The 15,940-nt window shown below is 39.7% G+C and overlaps 1 protein-coding gene across 5 annotated transcripts in view; it reads right to left on the minus strand.

The window, feature by feature from the left end:
• Positions 1 to 15,940, minus strand: part of CSNK2A1 (casein kinase 2 alpha 1) — a 76,057-nt gene that overhangs the window by 37,165 nt on the left and 22,952 nt on the right. The window lies entirely within an intron of this gene.

Below are 15,940 nucleotides of genomic sequence, written 5' to 3' on the forward strand. Positions count from 1 at the left end.
TTGCCAAGTATCCTGTTACCTATGCATGCAAAATTTGAATAATTTTTGTAAGACAGCCTGGAAGAGAAAAATGGCATTGAGGATAGATACATCAGCATTACCACTATTCATATATTCTACAAAAGGTATTGGAAAGAAAAGTACTTTCCTTTCAGCAGCTTTCTGTAACTTAAGTAGGGGAGCTAAAAGGTTCTAGAATGGCGGCAAAGCCGAGAGTACAACTTGTCAGTCTGACTCATATTTGATGAAACCAGGAAGAGAATAAAGACTTGTTCTCATATGTCAAAGTTCCATGTCATCTTATAGCAATCCAAATCTTTTGGGGGAACCTTATGGTAATAATCAGTAGAAACTTGATCACCATTTGAAAGACACACTTGATTTCATTAAATTTAAAAATAGAAATCAGTAATATTCTCTTTATATTTAATACAGGAGCTTAAAACTGGCATAAAACAGTAATACAGACTAGCTGAACTATGCAAAATTTGACACTGGTGGAAAATAAGTAAAATGTTAGAAATATGCTATCAAATCAGGTTCCTTTCCAATGATGTCTTCCCTATCTCCTACAGCATTTGCTGATTCCCCTCATTATGCACTTAGATGAAATTGTATTGAGTTTCCAAATGTGATAACTGAGAAGGATACAACACTTATGCAGTTTCCTGACTGAGACAGCATAACTTCAATTTGTATGTGTGTATGTATGTATGTATTTTAAGACAGGGTCTTATTCCACTGCCCAGGCTGGAGTGCAGTGGTGTGATCATGGCTCACTGAAGCCTCAACTTCCTGGGCTTGGGTGATTCTTCCACCTCAGCCTCCCAGGTAGCTGGGACTACAGGCATGTGCCACCACCCTCAGCTAATTTTTTGTATTTTCAGTAGAGACGGTGTTTCACCATGTTGCGCAGGCTGGTCTTGAACTCCTAGGCTCAAGCAATCCTCCCACTTCAGCCTCCCAAAGTGCTGAGATCACAGGTGTGAGCCACTGCACTCAGCCATAACTTCAATTCAGAAAAAGAGGAAGTGTCTATTTAAAAAGGGGAAAGAGGTACTATACTCCTAAAACACGTCCATATCATAAAAGACAAATGGAGGCTAAAGAGACACTGCATAAATGCAATACTCTATTCTAGACTGTATTCCATACTGCAGCAGGTGGAGGTGGGGATGCTATAAAAAACCATATTGACAGAACTGGAATTCAGAGGGTATTAAATTATTGTATCAATGTAAATTTGTGAAGTTGGTACATAATCACAACAGTTAAGATAATATATCTATTCTTCTTTTCTGAGACGGAGTTTCCCTCTTGTTGCTCACGCTGGAGTGCAATGGCGTGATCTCAGCTCACTGCAACCTCTGCTGCCTCCCGGGTTCATGCGATTCTCCTGCCTCAGCCTCCCCAGTAGCTGGGATTACAGGCATGCGTCACCACGCCTGGCTAATTTTGTATTTTTAGTAGAGACGGGGTTTCTCCATGTTGGTTAGGCTGGTCTCAAACTCCCGACCTCAGGTGATCCACCCGCCTCGGCCTCCCACAGTGCTAAGATTACAGACGTGAGCCACCGCGCGCAGCTCAAGAATATGTCTATTCTTTTTTTTTTTGAGACGGAGTCTCGCTCAGTCACCCAGGCTGGAGTGCAGTGGCCGGATCTCAGCTTACTGCAAGTTCCGCCTCCCGGGTTTACGCCATTCTCCTGCCTCAGCCTCCCAAGTAGCTGGGACTACAGGTGCCTGCCACCTCGCCCGGCTAGTTTTTTGTATTTTTTAGTAGAGACGGGGTTTCACCGTGTTAGCCAGGATGGTCTCAATCTCCCCCTCGTGATCCGCCTGTCTTGGCCTCCCAAAGTGCTGGGATTACAGGCTTCAGCCACCGCGCCCGGCAAGAATATGTCTATTCTTAAGAAATTTTCCTGAATTAGAAGTAAACAGCCATGATGCATATAATCTACCCTAAAATGATTTAGAAAAAAAGTGTGCCCACATGTCTACATGTGTATATATAGAGCACACATGACCGCACACACACAAATGATAAAACAAGTTGGGTAAAATATTACAATAGGTAAATTTGCGTAAAGGGAATAGAGATGCCCTTTGTACGATTTCTATTTACTTTTTGTTGAAACTTTTTTGTTTGAAACAAGGTGTCACTCTGCAGGCCAGGCTAGAGTACAGTGGTCTGATCAACAGCTCACCGCAGCCTTGACCTCCCAGGCTCAAGCAATCCTCCCACCTCCGCCTCCCAAGTAGTTGGGACCACAGGCGTGGGTTACCACACCTGGCTAATTAAAAAAAATTTTTTTTCTGTAAAGATGGGGTCTCCCTATGTTGCTCAGGCTGGTCTCAAACTCCTGGGTTCAAGTGATGCTTCCACGCAGCCTCCCAAAGTGCTGTGATTATAGGAGTGAGGCACTGTGCCCAGCTTGTTGAAACACTTTTTAAAATTGTGGTAAAATATACATAACACAAACTTTATGGCCAGGCACAGTGGCTCACTATGGGAGGCTGAAGAGGGTAGATCGCTTGAACCCAGGAGTTCACACCCAGTCTGGGCAACATGGCAAAACCCCGTCTCTACTGAAAATACAAAAAATCAGCCAGGTGTGGTGGTGTGTGCCTGCAGTCCCAGCTACTTGGGAGGCTGAGGTGGGAGAATCACTGGAGCCCAGGAAGTTGAGGCTACAGTGAACTGTGATTGTACTACTGCACTGCAGCCTGGGTGACAGGAGACAGACCCCAACTAAAAAAAATAAAAACTACCATTTTATCTACATTTAAACATAAAGTTCAGTTGCATTAAGTATATTCACATTCTTGTGCAATTATCACCAGATCATCCATTTCTACAAATTTTTACTATCCCAAATTAAAACTACGTATCCACTAAACATTAATTTTCCCTCCCTCTAACTCTTCGCAACCACTATTCTATTTTCTGTCTGAGTTGGCTATTCTAGGAATCTCATACAAGTGGAATCAGACATTTGTCTTTTGTTTTGTTTATTTAATTTAGCATAATGTCTTCAAGGTTGATCCATGTTGTAGCATGTGTTAGAATTCCAATCCTTTTAAAGGCTGAATGATATTGCACTGTATATATATGTATATATGTATATATATATTTGTCTTATGTATATACACACGCACACACATACTACATTTTGCTTATCCATTTATCTGCTGATGGACACTTGTTGCTTCCACAGCTTGGCTATTGTAAATAATGCTGCTATGGACATAGGTGTACAAACATCTGTCTGAGACCTTGCTTTCAAATCTTTTAGGTATATATCCAGAAGTGGAATTGCTGAACCATGTAGTAATTCTATGTTTAATTTTTTGAGGAACCAGCATATTGTTGCAACAAGCTGGGCACGGTGGCTCACTCCTATAGAGCAACTGTATCATTTTACACTCCCACGAACAGGGCAAAAGCTACAACTTCTCTATACCCTTACTAACATTTGTTATTTTCTGTTTTTGCTTGTTTTTATAGAGACAGGGGTCTTGCTTATGCCCAGGCTGGTCTTGAGCTCCTGGCCCTCAAGGGATCCTTGCACCTCGGCCTCCCAAAGTGCTCTCAAAACAGGCTGTGCCTGGCCTATTTTCTGGTTTTTCTTCTTCTTCTTTTTTTTTTTTCCCCCAGTAACAGCCCTCCTAATGAGTATGAAGTCGTATCTCATTGACTGTGATTTTAATTTGCATTTCCCTAATGATTAATGATGTTGAGCATCTTTTCACATGCTTATTGGCCATTTGTATATTTGCTCTGGAGAAAAGTCTATTCAAAGCCATTGTCCATTTTTTGATTGAGTTGTTTGTTGACGATGCATTTGTTATCTATACTATTTTTTTGCTGCTTACAAACTGCTCATCTTTCCAAAGCTGTATTTAAGCTGTAACTTAGCTACCATACCCAGAGAGAAGCCATGAAGACATACCTCCTTATGCTCATGGTGTCAGCAGCTAAAGGCTTTCAGAAGAATAGCAAGAGACTGGGATGGAGATTAATTCTGTATTCCTTAACCATGACAAACACAATTAATGATACTCCACTCCAAATACATGAGATCAAAAGATTCACATGCTGACTTATGAATTCTTCCATCCAAAAAACTCCTGTAACTTGCCTCTGTTCAACTCAAACCTCCAGAGGTTCCATAAATGTACTAAATGACCAGAAAACAACAGTCATTCAAGTACCAGAAGTCTTTAAAATTATTTCTATTTCTTTGATTTTATAAAACCTGGGTGACATTAATCTATCTTCACTTATTATCAGTTAAAAGTGTAACCACACACACACACAAACACATCAAACATGCAAAAAAACAGATGTTTTATTTTTTCTTCTTCCCAAAGAAACAAGGTCACCTATGTTGCAGGATTGGATGACTTTCTGTGACTACTATGCCTGCACTGACAGCAATGAAAGATACTAGGAAAACAGTAAATAAAGCTGTGGGTGTGAATATGGCCAAAATAGTATAAACAACAGCATGAACCCAACAGAAATACTATCCCCAGAAATTTATGACTTTTAATATATTAAACTTTTAAATTCTCGGCCTCTCCTCTGACTGAAACAGTATCTTCCTCTTTAGTCTCTACATACCTTTACACTTCACTCTTCCGGTTAACATTTTATACTTGTAAGACAGCCTTCATCAGTGGATCTAAAACCCCTCTTCCTATAGCTTAAAAAGTGATCTCTCTGTTGGGCTTTTTCCCAGCTTTGGTTCATCACTTATAAAACTTAACTGTGCTTGCAGACTGAAGGGAAAATGAAGTGAGATGATCTTCCAGAAAGGGCTTAGAAACACCAAATGCATGTAAATTTGTATTAAGTAATTACTATCCCCTAGTTCCTTAGTGAAAGCTAATAAGCAGAAACCTATCTTTACAGGCTGGAATCTTCATTCTTTAAAATACAAAAATTATAGTAGCTGTGGTTAACTCCCAGCTCCTGAGTTAACCCCTGAGGGCTAACTCACAAGGAGACATGACATTAAAAAATGAGTCCTAATTTCTCCCTGGAAATCATCTGACATATGGAGAATAGCCAACTCCTATTACTAGTCCATGTACATTCTTATCACCCAGTCGTCTTCTGCTGTCTCAAGGCCCTGGCATCCTCTGTGAGACGTAGAAAAAGACTAATTACCAACGAAACTCTTGAGATTCTCGAGTACTTGTGTGAATGACCCTTGAAGCTTTGGGGATCATCAACTGGGACCTAATTTATGAACTAGCAGATCTGATTCTCCACTGGGAAGACAATAAGCTAACTGTTTTTGCAGTACCCCTAAAGAGGTGCTTCACCTTACTGTCATACATACCAAATAATCTGCTTATAGTAAGAAAGGTATTCACATGAATTTCAAATGGCTGGCCTTCATTAATTATATGGCAAAATAAAACAGAGGGTTCTTCAACTATGACTCTGTAACTTCAGATAGATAAAAGGGTACTAAGGGATTGGGGGTTAAGGGATGGTGATAAAAAGGGGATGTGGAGCCCAGTGTGGTGGCTCATGCCTATAATCCCAGCACTTTGGGAGGATCACTTGAGCCCAGGAGTCTGAGACTACCCTGGGCAACATAGTGAGACCTCCTCTCTACCAATAACATAAAAATGAGCTGGGTGTAGTGGAGTACAGCTGTGGTCCCAGGTACTCGGTAGGCTGAGGTGAGAGGATCACTTGAGCCTGGGAGGTCAAGGTTGCAGTAAGCCATGATCTCGCCACTGCACTCCAACGTGGGTGACAGAGAAAGATCCTGTCTCAAAAACAAACAAACAACAACAACAAAAAAAAAAAACAAGAGGGGATGCGAAAACACAGAAAAGAGAGGTCAAAGATAAATATTATCATTAGTATTTTTTTGAGACAGGAGACAGGGTCTTGCTCTGTCACCCAGGCTGGAGTGCAGTGGTGCAATCTCAGCTCACTGAAACCTCCACCTGACCTCCTGGGCTTGAGCAATCCTCCCACCTCAACCTCCCGAGTAGTTGGGACTATAGCAGTAGGCCATCAGGCCCAGCTAATATTTGTATTTTTTGTAGAGACGAGGTTTCATCATGATGCCCAGGCTGGTCTCAAACTCCTGGACTCAAGTGATCCACCAGCCTTGGCCTCCCAAAAGTGCTGAGATTACAGGTGTGAGCCACCGTGCCCAACCAAGATAAACATTATCTTATTTAGAAATAGTATTTCACTTATACCTCTGCAAATGCATATGTATATTCACATGTAGCCCAACAAGAAGAAAACACACAGCCTACATTTCTCAATTTTTGGTTTGATTCTTCCCTACATTCCTTATTTTGTCTACCCCTTAAATATATAACCATCTACTATGAAAAAGTACTGTCCTAGGCCTTAGGAATATAAGTGAACAAGGCAGAACAGGGGTGAGACAAGTATGCCATTAAAGATTTTACCTATGGATGCAATTTATAGATTCAATGTCATCCCCATCAAGCCACCAATGACTTTCTTCACAGAACTGGAAAAAACTACTTTAAAGTTCATATGGAACCAAAAAAAAGCCCATATTGACAAGACAATGCTAAGCCAAAAGAACAAAGCTGGAGGCATCACGCTACCTGACTGCAAGCTATACTACAAGGCTACAGTAACCGAAACAGCATGGTACTGGTACCAAAACAGAGATATAGACCAATGGAACAGAAGAGAGCCCTCAGAAATCATACCACACATCTACAACCATCTGATCTTTGACAAACCTGACAAAAACAATAAATGGGGAAAGGATTCCCTATTTAATAAATGGTGCTGGGAAAACTGGCTAGCCATATGTAGAAAGCTGAAATTGGATCCCTTCCTTACACCTTATACAAAAATTAATTCAAGATGGATTAAAGACTTAAATGTCAGACCTAAAACCATAAAAATCCCAGAAGAAAACCTAGGCAATACCATTCAGGACATACGCACGGGCAAGGACTTCATGTCTAAAACACCAAAACCAATGGCAACAAAAGCCAAAATTGACAAATGGGATCTAATTAAACTAAAGAGCTTCTGCACAGCAAAAGAAACTACCATCAGAGTGAATGGGAAACCTACAGAATGGGAGAATATTTTTGTAATCTACCATCTGACAAAGTGCTAATATCCAGAATCTACAAAGAACCTAAACAAATTTACAAGAAAAAAAAATCAAACAACCCCATCAAAAAGTGGGCGAAGGACATGAACAGACACTTCTCAAAAGAAGACATTTATGCAGCCAACAGACACATGAAAAACTGCTCATCATCACTGCCCATCAGAGAAATGCAAATCAAAACCACAATGAGATACTATCTCACACAAGTTAGAATGATTATTAAAAAGTCAGGAAACAACAGGTGCTGGAGAGGATGTGGAGAAATATGAACACTTTTACACTGTTGGTGGGACTGTAAACTAGTTCAACCATTGTGGAAGACAATGTGGTGATTCCTCAAGGATCTAGAACTAGAAATACCATTTGACCCAGCCATCCCATTACTGGGTATATACCCAAAGGATTGTAAATCATGCTGCTATAAAGACACATGCACACATATGTTTACTGTGGCACTATTCACAATAGCAAAGACTTGGAACCAACCCAAATGCCCATCAATGACAGACTAGATTAAGAAAATGTGGCACATATACACCATGGAATACTATGCAGCCATAAAAAAGAATGAGTTCATGTCCTTTGTAGGGACATGGATGAAGCTGGAAACCATCATTCTCAGCAAACTATCGCAAGGACAGAAAACCAAATACCGCATGTTCTCACTCATAGGTGGGAATTGAACAATGAGATCACTTGGACACAGGAAGGGGAACATCACACACCAGGGCCTGTTGTAGGATAGGGGGTGGGGGGAGGGATAGCATTTGGAGATATGCCTAATGTAAATGACGAGTTAATGGGTGCAGCACACCAACACAGCACATGCATACATATGTAACAAACCTGCACATTGTGCACATGTACTGTAGAACTTTAAGTATAATAATAAAAAAATTAAAAAATAGATTTTACCTATGGACTAAGGGTAATAGAAATTCGTTGAAAAGTTTTAAGCAGAAAAGTGACCCATACATATTGTTTTTAAAATTTTTACTCTGGCTGAGTGGGGGAACAGGACTTAGGGAGACAGAAGGCTGTTACAGTAGCACATGTGAGAAATGATGACCTAAGGTGGTGGCAGTAGATCAGTGGACTAATATGAGAAACAAAATTTATGGTGTAAAATCAATAGCTCTGAGTCAACTGGAAAATGTTGTATTAAGTGGGAGGTGACTCTTGGATTTCTTGCTTGACAGATTATTGGTGCCATTCACGGAGATAAAAGAGTGCACAAGATAGGTTTTGGACTTAAGGTTAAAATGGCTTTGAATCATTCAAACGAAGATTCTGAATAGGCAGTTAGATATTACAAGTCTGGAGCTAAAACAGTTTCTCAGCTTTAAGTATCTAATTCTCCCAACAACTCTATGAGGCAAGCATTAGTTTCTCTAATCTACAAATAAGAAGAGCCTAAGTTCAGTAGCTTGACCAAGAATATCCAATACAGTTACAGTTGGTATTCAAAGACAGTGAGTTGCCTCCAAGTTTTCTCACTCCTACAGAACATAATCACTTTCTACTGCACATTCACATACACACCAGTCTTCACATCTTAATTTCTCAATTGGACCCTAAGTTCTACAAAGTTAAGAACCATGTTTAATTTACCTTTTAAATTTACAGTACCTAGCCTAAGGCTTTGCATTTTGTAGCACATTCAGTAAACACTATTTGGTGATCAAATTAATCTTGGCTTATTTTTTAAAAATGAAATGAAAATCAAGTTGCATCCAAAGTATAGGGTGTTCCTAAACACTTCAGGTAATTTGGTACACAACTAGGAGAACTGGAAAACCAAGTCAAAGGTTCTTGACTAATTGTTCCCTTCCCTCTCTCTTTCCCAATACTACAGCTTCTATTAAATAACAGGACTACAACTAGGATTTGTCTTTTTCCCCTCAATAATTCAAATTAAGAGGATATTGAAGAAACTTGATTTTAGCAATTTTTATAGCAGCTTATTTGGAAAATGGAAAAAGTGCCTGAGTCCCAGATATTTGGAAGATCGATTCTCCTCTCCACTGTTCATAATACTAGTATATCTTAAGGCAATCTAACAGAAAATGCACTGCCTTTCTTATTAAGTTCCATTTTAAATTGTCTTACTTAGTGCTTACTGTTCCCATGTAATTGCATAAAAGGAGGTATAACTTTAGTGGCTAACTATTTCAGACCACTACATCTACCTTAACGCCGTCAGAATGACTTTGAAGACATGGCTAAGTCATGTATGCTCAATGTTTAGCCTAACAGAAGCCAATTAATCAGTTATGAGAAAAGCACCACGTCAATGAATTTTTCCCTACTGAAGTCAGACCACCACATCAAAGCCAACTGCACGGGTCTGCATGACTTATTCTTTAATAAAGTATAAGTAAATAAAAAGAAAATGTCATTAAACCATAAGGAAAAATTGTCTATTGCCAAAATAATAAGTTTACTGATATACACTGAATACAGCAAAATTAATTTCAATAAAAACTCCTCTTGCCCTTAGCTAGCCCCTCCTTTTAATCTCTTATGTTCAGTTGTTATTTTTCAATCTGGCAACTAAAAAGAAAACTAGAGGCTTAGTAACAGTCCAATACCAGAAAATTATACAAACAAGTTTGCTTAGTCATTTCTGCTAATGTATTTTTATTGATGAATTTCCTAGTATTAGAAATGGAAAAGATCATTCTAGAACTTTAAGTCAATTTTTGAACTGTAATACAATTAGTTCTTTTTAACCCTAATGTTTACCAGTCTCCATCTTAAAAGGAAAAAAAAAATCTCTCTCTCATCCCTAAATGAACCATAGCAAATGAACAAGATCTCATCATCATCCAGACAGGACAAAGATTTCTATAGTAAAGAATGAGGAATGTGCTTAGATTGCACTGACTGCATGATTTAGGACTGCTTGTTTAGAGGAAAAGCAGCTATATAGGAAAACACCTTTTATGCACTGCTGCAGAGAATGAACTCTTATTCCAAGCAATCAGGCAACATAAACTGGTAAGAGATAAACAAGACTTGTGAAACTCAGGGAGAGCTTAAATATGTATACTTTTCTACCTTGCTATAGAAGCAAAGAGAAAAATTCAGTCAAACTTGTCCATTCCCTTTACAAAAGTGGCACTGATGAGAAAGTCAAATGAATAAAAAAAAAAGCACAAGTAGCTAATGTTACCTGAATTACTTATTTCTTTTTTTTTTTTTTTTTTTTTTGAGACGGAGTCTTGCTCTGCCGCCCAGGCTGGAGTACAGTGGCCGGATCTCAGCTCACTGCAAGCTCCGCCTCCCGGGTTCACGCCATTCTCCTGCCTCAGCCTCCCGAGTAGCTGGGACTACAGGCGCCTGCCACCTCGCCCGGCTAGTTTTTTTTTTTTTTGTATTTTTAGTGGAGACGGGGTTTCACCGTGTTAGCCAGGATGGTCTCGATCTCCTGACCTCGTGATCCGCCCATCTCGGCCTCCCAAAGTGCTGGGATTACAGGCTTGAGCCACCGCGCCCGGCCCTGAATTACTTATTTCAAACGTCCACACTTACCCTTAATTTTTCTCTTCCTTTCAAATCAAGAGCAGAATGCTCATGTAGTAAGCATTTACTGAATGTTTACTATATACCAGGAAATGTGTGCCTGACTGCCAGGAAGGCATCCTTTCTCTCGGCCCTGGAGAATAAAGAGAAAGTATCTCTGCCCTCAGACAAAGAAAACAGACCATTACAATCTCAAGTGATCAGTGCTTGAAAGAATTAAGTCATGGTGGTCTACAGACATTGAAAGGTATTTAAACCATCACCAACCCATCATTCATGCAACCGATATTTATGGAGTATCTAAAATGGGGAAAAACTGTAAGAAAAAAAAAAAAAAAACTATGCTTAAAGTATACATAGGAATTATTCAGATGGAAAACATTAAAATAAGAAATTGCAAAGCGTAACACTTTAAAGCAAGTTAGGAATTTTAAAGACCTATAATTTTGTACCCTAAAATGACCAAAGGCTGGCACATTTTTTTTAATCTCCTATAAGAAACGCATCGGCTGGGCGCGGTGGCTCAAGCCTGTAATCCCAGCACTTTGGGAGGCCGAGACGGGTGGATCACGAGGTCAGGAGATCGAGACCATCCTGGCGAACACCGTGAAACCCCGTCTCTACTAAAAAATACAAAAAACTAGCCGGGCGAGGTGGCGGGCACCTGTAGTCCCAGCTACTCGGGAGGCTGAGGCAGGAGAATGGCGTAAACCCGGGAGGCGGAGCTTGCAGTGAGCTGAGATCCGGCCATTGCACTCCAGCCTGGGCGACAGAGCGAGACTCCGTCTCAAAAAAAAAAAAAAAAGAAACGCATCATTGGATGCCACATGCAACACGGCATCAGGTTTAAACAAGCAACTGATGTGCAAAAAAAGCACATCAGGTCAGCAACCTTTTTATATCTGATTTGGAGACTGTTAGTTTACTCGACTGTTACTATTTGTGCTTAAAACAAAAAATATCATTAATTAACAAGCTTTGGAATTCTTTTTCTTTTTCTTTCTCTACTTCCAACACTATTCAATTCTTTGTCGCCCAGGCTAGAGTGAAGTGGCACAATCATAGCTCACTGCCACCTTGAATTCCTGGGCTCAAGTAATCCTCCCACCTCAGCCTCCCAAGTAACTGAGGCTACAGGCATGTGTCACCATGCCTGGCCCACTCAATTTTAAATAAGACAGAGAACTAATTATAGCCAAAAGGGAATAGAAAATGCAAACCCAGAGATACAAGCAAGCAAGGAAGCCCAGAATGCCTTTGTTGATCCTGAAAATTAGAATTTTGTTCTCACATAAACCAAAGCCCAGGGCTCTCACAAGATAAAAAGTCTAATAGGAGGCCCTCTTCATAAGGTGGGACTTTGGAGGGATACATCCTAACGGTGAGAGTGGTTGGGGAGTGGAAGATCCACGGAGGAATTAAAGCCCTACTGGAGGGAGTATCATATCTTAAGCTTGTTTTAAGGTGGTCTCTGGATTAGTGCCCCTGCATACCTGATATAAGCAAGCTCTCCATGGAGAAAAGTACCTTACTGTGGGCCTCAAATGATTACTACAAATATCTATTTTTATATTTATTTATTTATTTATTTTTTATTTTTTTGAGACAGAGTCTCGTTCTGTCACCCAGGCTGGAGTACAGAGGCCTGATCTCAGCTCACTGCAAGCTCTGCCTCCGAGGTTCACGCCATTCTCCTGCCTCAGCCTCTGCTACAGGTACCCGCCACCATGCCTGGTTAATTTTTTGCATTTTTTTTAAAATTAGAGACGAGGTTTCACCGTGTTAGCCAGGATGGTCTCGATCTCCTGATCTCGTGATCTGCCCGCCTCGGCCTCCCAAAGTGCTGGGATTACAGGTATGAGCCACCACGACCTTAGCCAAATATCTATTTTAAAATACAATGTCCTAGCAGATCTCAAAAAACAAGAGGAAAAATATAGTGAAATCGTTTAATATACTTTTTTTTTTTTTTGGCGACAAAGTCTTGTTCTGCCGCCAAGGCAATGGCATGATCTCAGTTCACTGCAACCTCTGTCTCCCAAGTTCAAGTGATTCTCCTGCGTTAGCCTCCAGAGTAGCTGGGACTGTAGGTGCACACCACCATGCCCAGCTAATTTTTGTATTTTTAGTAGAGAGGGGGTTTTGCCATCTTGGCCAGGCTGGTCTTGAACTTCTGACCTCAAGTGACCCGCCCATCTTGGCCTCCCAAAGTGCTGTGATTATAGGTGTGAGCCACCACGCCCAGCTAGTTTGATATACTTTTAATTGGTACTAGCAGAAAAGGAGAGAATGGGATAAAGGTAGTAACTGAAGATAGTTGAAAATATCCTAGAAGCAATTAGACACAATCAAATTCCAGAAGCAAACAATGTCCAAACAAGATCAATAAAAAGAAATCCAAAACCAAACATATCATCACAAAATAGCAGGAAAAAAACAAAGATTAGTTGGGTGCAGTGGCACAGGCCTGTAGCCCCAGCTATTTGGGAGGCTGATGCAGGATGACTGCTTGTGCCCAGGAGTTGGAGGCCAGCCTGGGCAAAACAGCAAGACCTTGTCTCAAACAAAAACAAAAAACTAAAGACAAAGATTAACCTAAAAAGCAAGTACAGAAAGAAAAACGCAGATTATATTCAAAGAGCAACATCAGAACAGCTGATTTTTCAAAACCAACAATGAAGCCAAGATAAATACCTGCAGTGTGCTGAAAAAAAATAGCTGCCAAATTAAAATTCTGTTATCAAGCAAATGTCTCTAAAGAAAGAAGAAAAATAATCGCATTTTGGAAGGTCTGAGTTGAAAGAGAAAATAAAGAGCAAAAAAGAGGAAAATTTACGGACAGCTCCAAACAAACATTGATTATACAAAAGAATAACAATACCTTGAGAAGCTTTAAAAAATAGAAGACATAACAATAAAAACACAGTGTATCGAGGAGATTTCAAAGTATTCTTTCTAAAGTTCTTTTACTATATGAAAAAAAGATAAAATTACAATACCAGGCTTTGTTAAGTTATAGCTGCAAGTCACAACATGTATGACGACAACTAATTACAGAATAAAAATAACACGTATTTCCAAACCAGAAAGGGGGAAAAGTAAAATCATAAAAAGAATCCAAAAGAATGTTAAGAAGGGAGAAGAACAAAATCTAGAACATAAGAAACATAGGGAAAAAAAGTTAAATTGGAATATGATTAATTATATCAAATATAAGTGGAATAAATTATCCAGGTAAAAGACAAAGACTATCATGTCAGACCAAATTAAAAAAGATATCCAAATGAACCAGAACCCAAACAATTCTGAAAAATCATAAAGCTGGAAGAATTATGCTATCTGATTTTAAACTTATTACAAGGCTATAGTTGTCAAAACAGTGTATTGGCAAAAGGATAAAACATAGATCAAGGGAACAGAATAAAGAGTACAGAAATACACCCACACAAATAAGGCCAATTAATTTTTGACAAAGGTACAAAGGCAGTTCAATGGAGAAAGGACATATATACATACATATATATATATATATATATATATATTTTTTTTTTTTTTTTCCAAACACCACGGTCTGCCTCTAGTGTCCAGGTTGGAGTGCAGGGGCATGATCTCAGTTCACTGCAACTTTCGCCTACTGGGTGCAAGTGATTCTCCTGCCTCAGCCTCCCAAGTAGCTACAACCACAGGTGTGCATCACAATGCCCTGCTAATTTTTGTATTTTTAGTAGAGACAGGGTTTTACCATATTGCCCAGGCTGGTCTCAATTTTCCTTTTTTTTTTGAGATGGAGTCTTGCTCTGTCGCCCAGGCTGGAGTGCAGTGGCGCGATCTCGGCTCACTGCAAGCTCCACCTCCCGGGTTCGCACCATTCTCCTGCCTCAGCCTCTCGAGTAGCTGGGACTACAGGCGTCCACCAACACGCCTGGCTAATTTTTTGTATTTTTGGTAGAGACGGGGTTTCACCGTGTTAGTCAAGATGGTCTCGATCTCCTGACCTCATGATCTGCCTGCCTGGGCCTCCCAAAGTGCTGGGATTACAGGCATGAGCCACTAAGCCCAGCCTGGTCTCAAATTTCTGAGCTCAACTGACCCACCCACTTTGGCCTCCCAAAGTGCTGGGATTACAGGCATAATAATCTTTTCTATAAATTGTTGTGGAAGACTTGGAGATCAGTATGCAAAAAATCATAAACTTCAATCTAAATCTCACACTTTATATAAATGATAATCCATAATGAATCATAGATATAAACGTAAAACTTGGGTCAGATGCGGTAGCTCATGACTGTATAATCCCAGCCTGGGTGACAAGGCAAGACTCTACCTCTGGGAAAAAAACCAACAACATATAAATGTAAAATTATCAAATCTTCTTGCATCCAGGGGTTAGGCAGAGTTTGAAGACATGACATTAAAGACATGGGCTGTAAAATTCATAAACTGAACTTCATCAACATTAAAATATTTCTGCTCTGTGAAAGTCACTATTTAGAAAATAAGCCAGACACAAGAAGAATGTATTTGCAAATCACAAATCTGAATAAAGAACTTGTATCTGTAACATATAAAAAACTCAACAATAAGAAAACTCAATTTAAAAATGGGCAAAAGACATGAACATACACACCACAAAAGAAGATATACAGATAAGTATGTGAAAAGATACACAACACTTCCAGATAGCAGAGAAAATGAAATTAAATCATACCACTACCACTACAGATCTATTAAAATAGCTAAAATTTAAAAAAAAAACAGAAAACAAAACTGACTATACCAAAAGCTGGTGTGGATGCAGAGTAACAGTAACTAATTCATTCCTGGTGGGAAAGCAAAATGGTTTTGGAAAACAGTTTGGCAGTTTCTTATAGAGTTAAACATGTACTTAACTATACAACCAGCATTCCCACTCCTAGGTATTTACTCAAGAGAAATGGAAACCTGTATCTACACAAAAACCTACACACAAACATTTAAGGCAGCTTTATCTATAATTGTGAAAAAACAGAAACAACCAAGGTGTCCAACAGTTACATGAATAAACAAATGGCTTGCCATGGGATGTTTAGCAATGAAAAGGAACTGATTACTGATTTGTGCAACAAAATGGGTGAATCGTTTTTCTTTTTTTAGTAGAGACAGGGTCTTGCTTTGTTGCCCAGGCTGGTCTCAAACGCCTGGCCTCAAGCAATCCTTTGGCTTCAGCCTCCCAAAGTGGCAGGATTACAGGTGTGAGCTGCTACACCTGAACAATATGGTGAATCTTAAAGT

Source organism: Theropithecus gelada, chromosome 10 (genome assembly GCF_003255815.1).
Source record: "Theropithecus gelada isolate Dixy chromosome 10, Tgel_1.0, whole genome shotgun sequence".
NCBI lineage: Eukaryota > Metazoa > Chordata > Mammalia > Primates > Cercopithecidae > Theropithecus > Theropithecus gelada.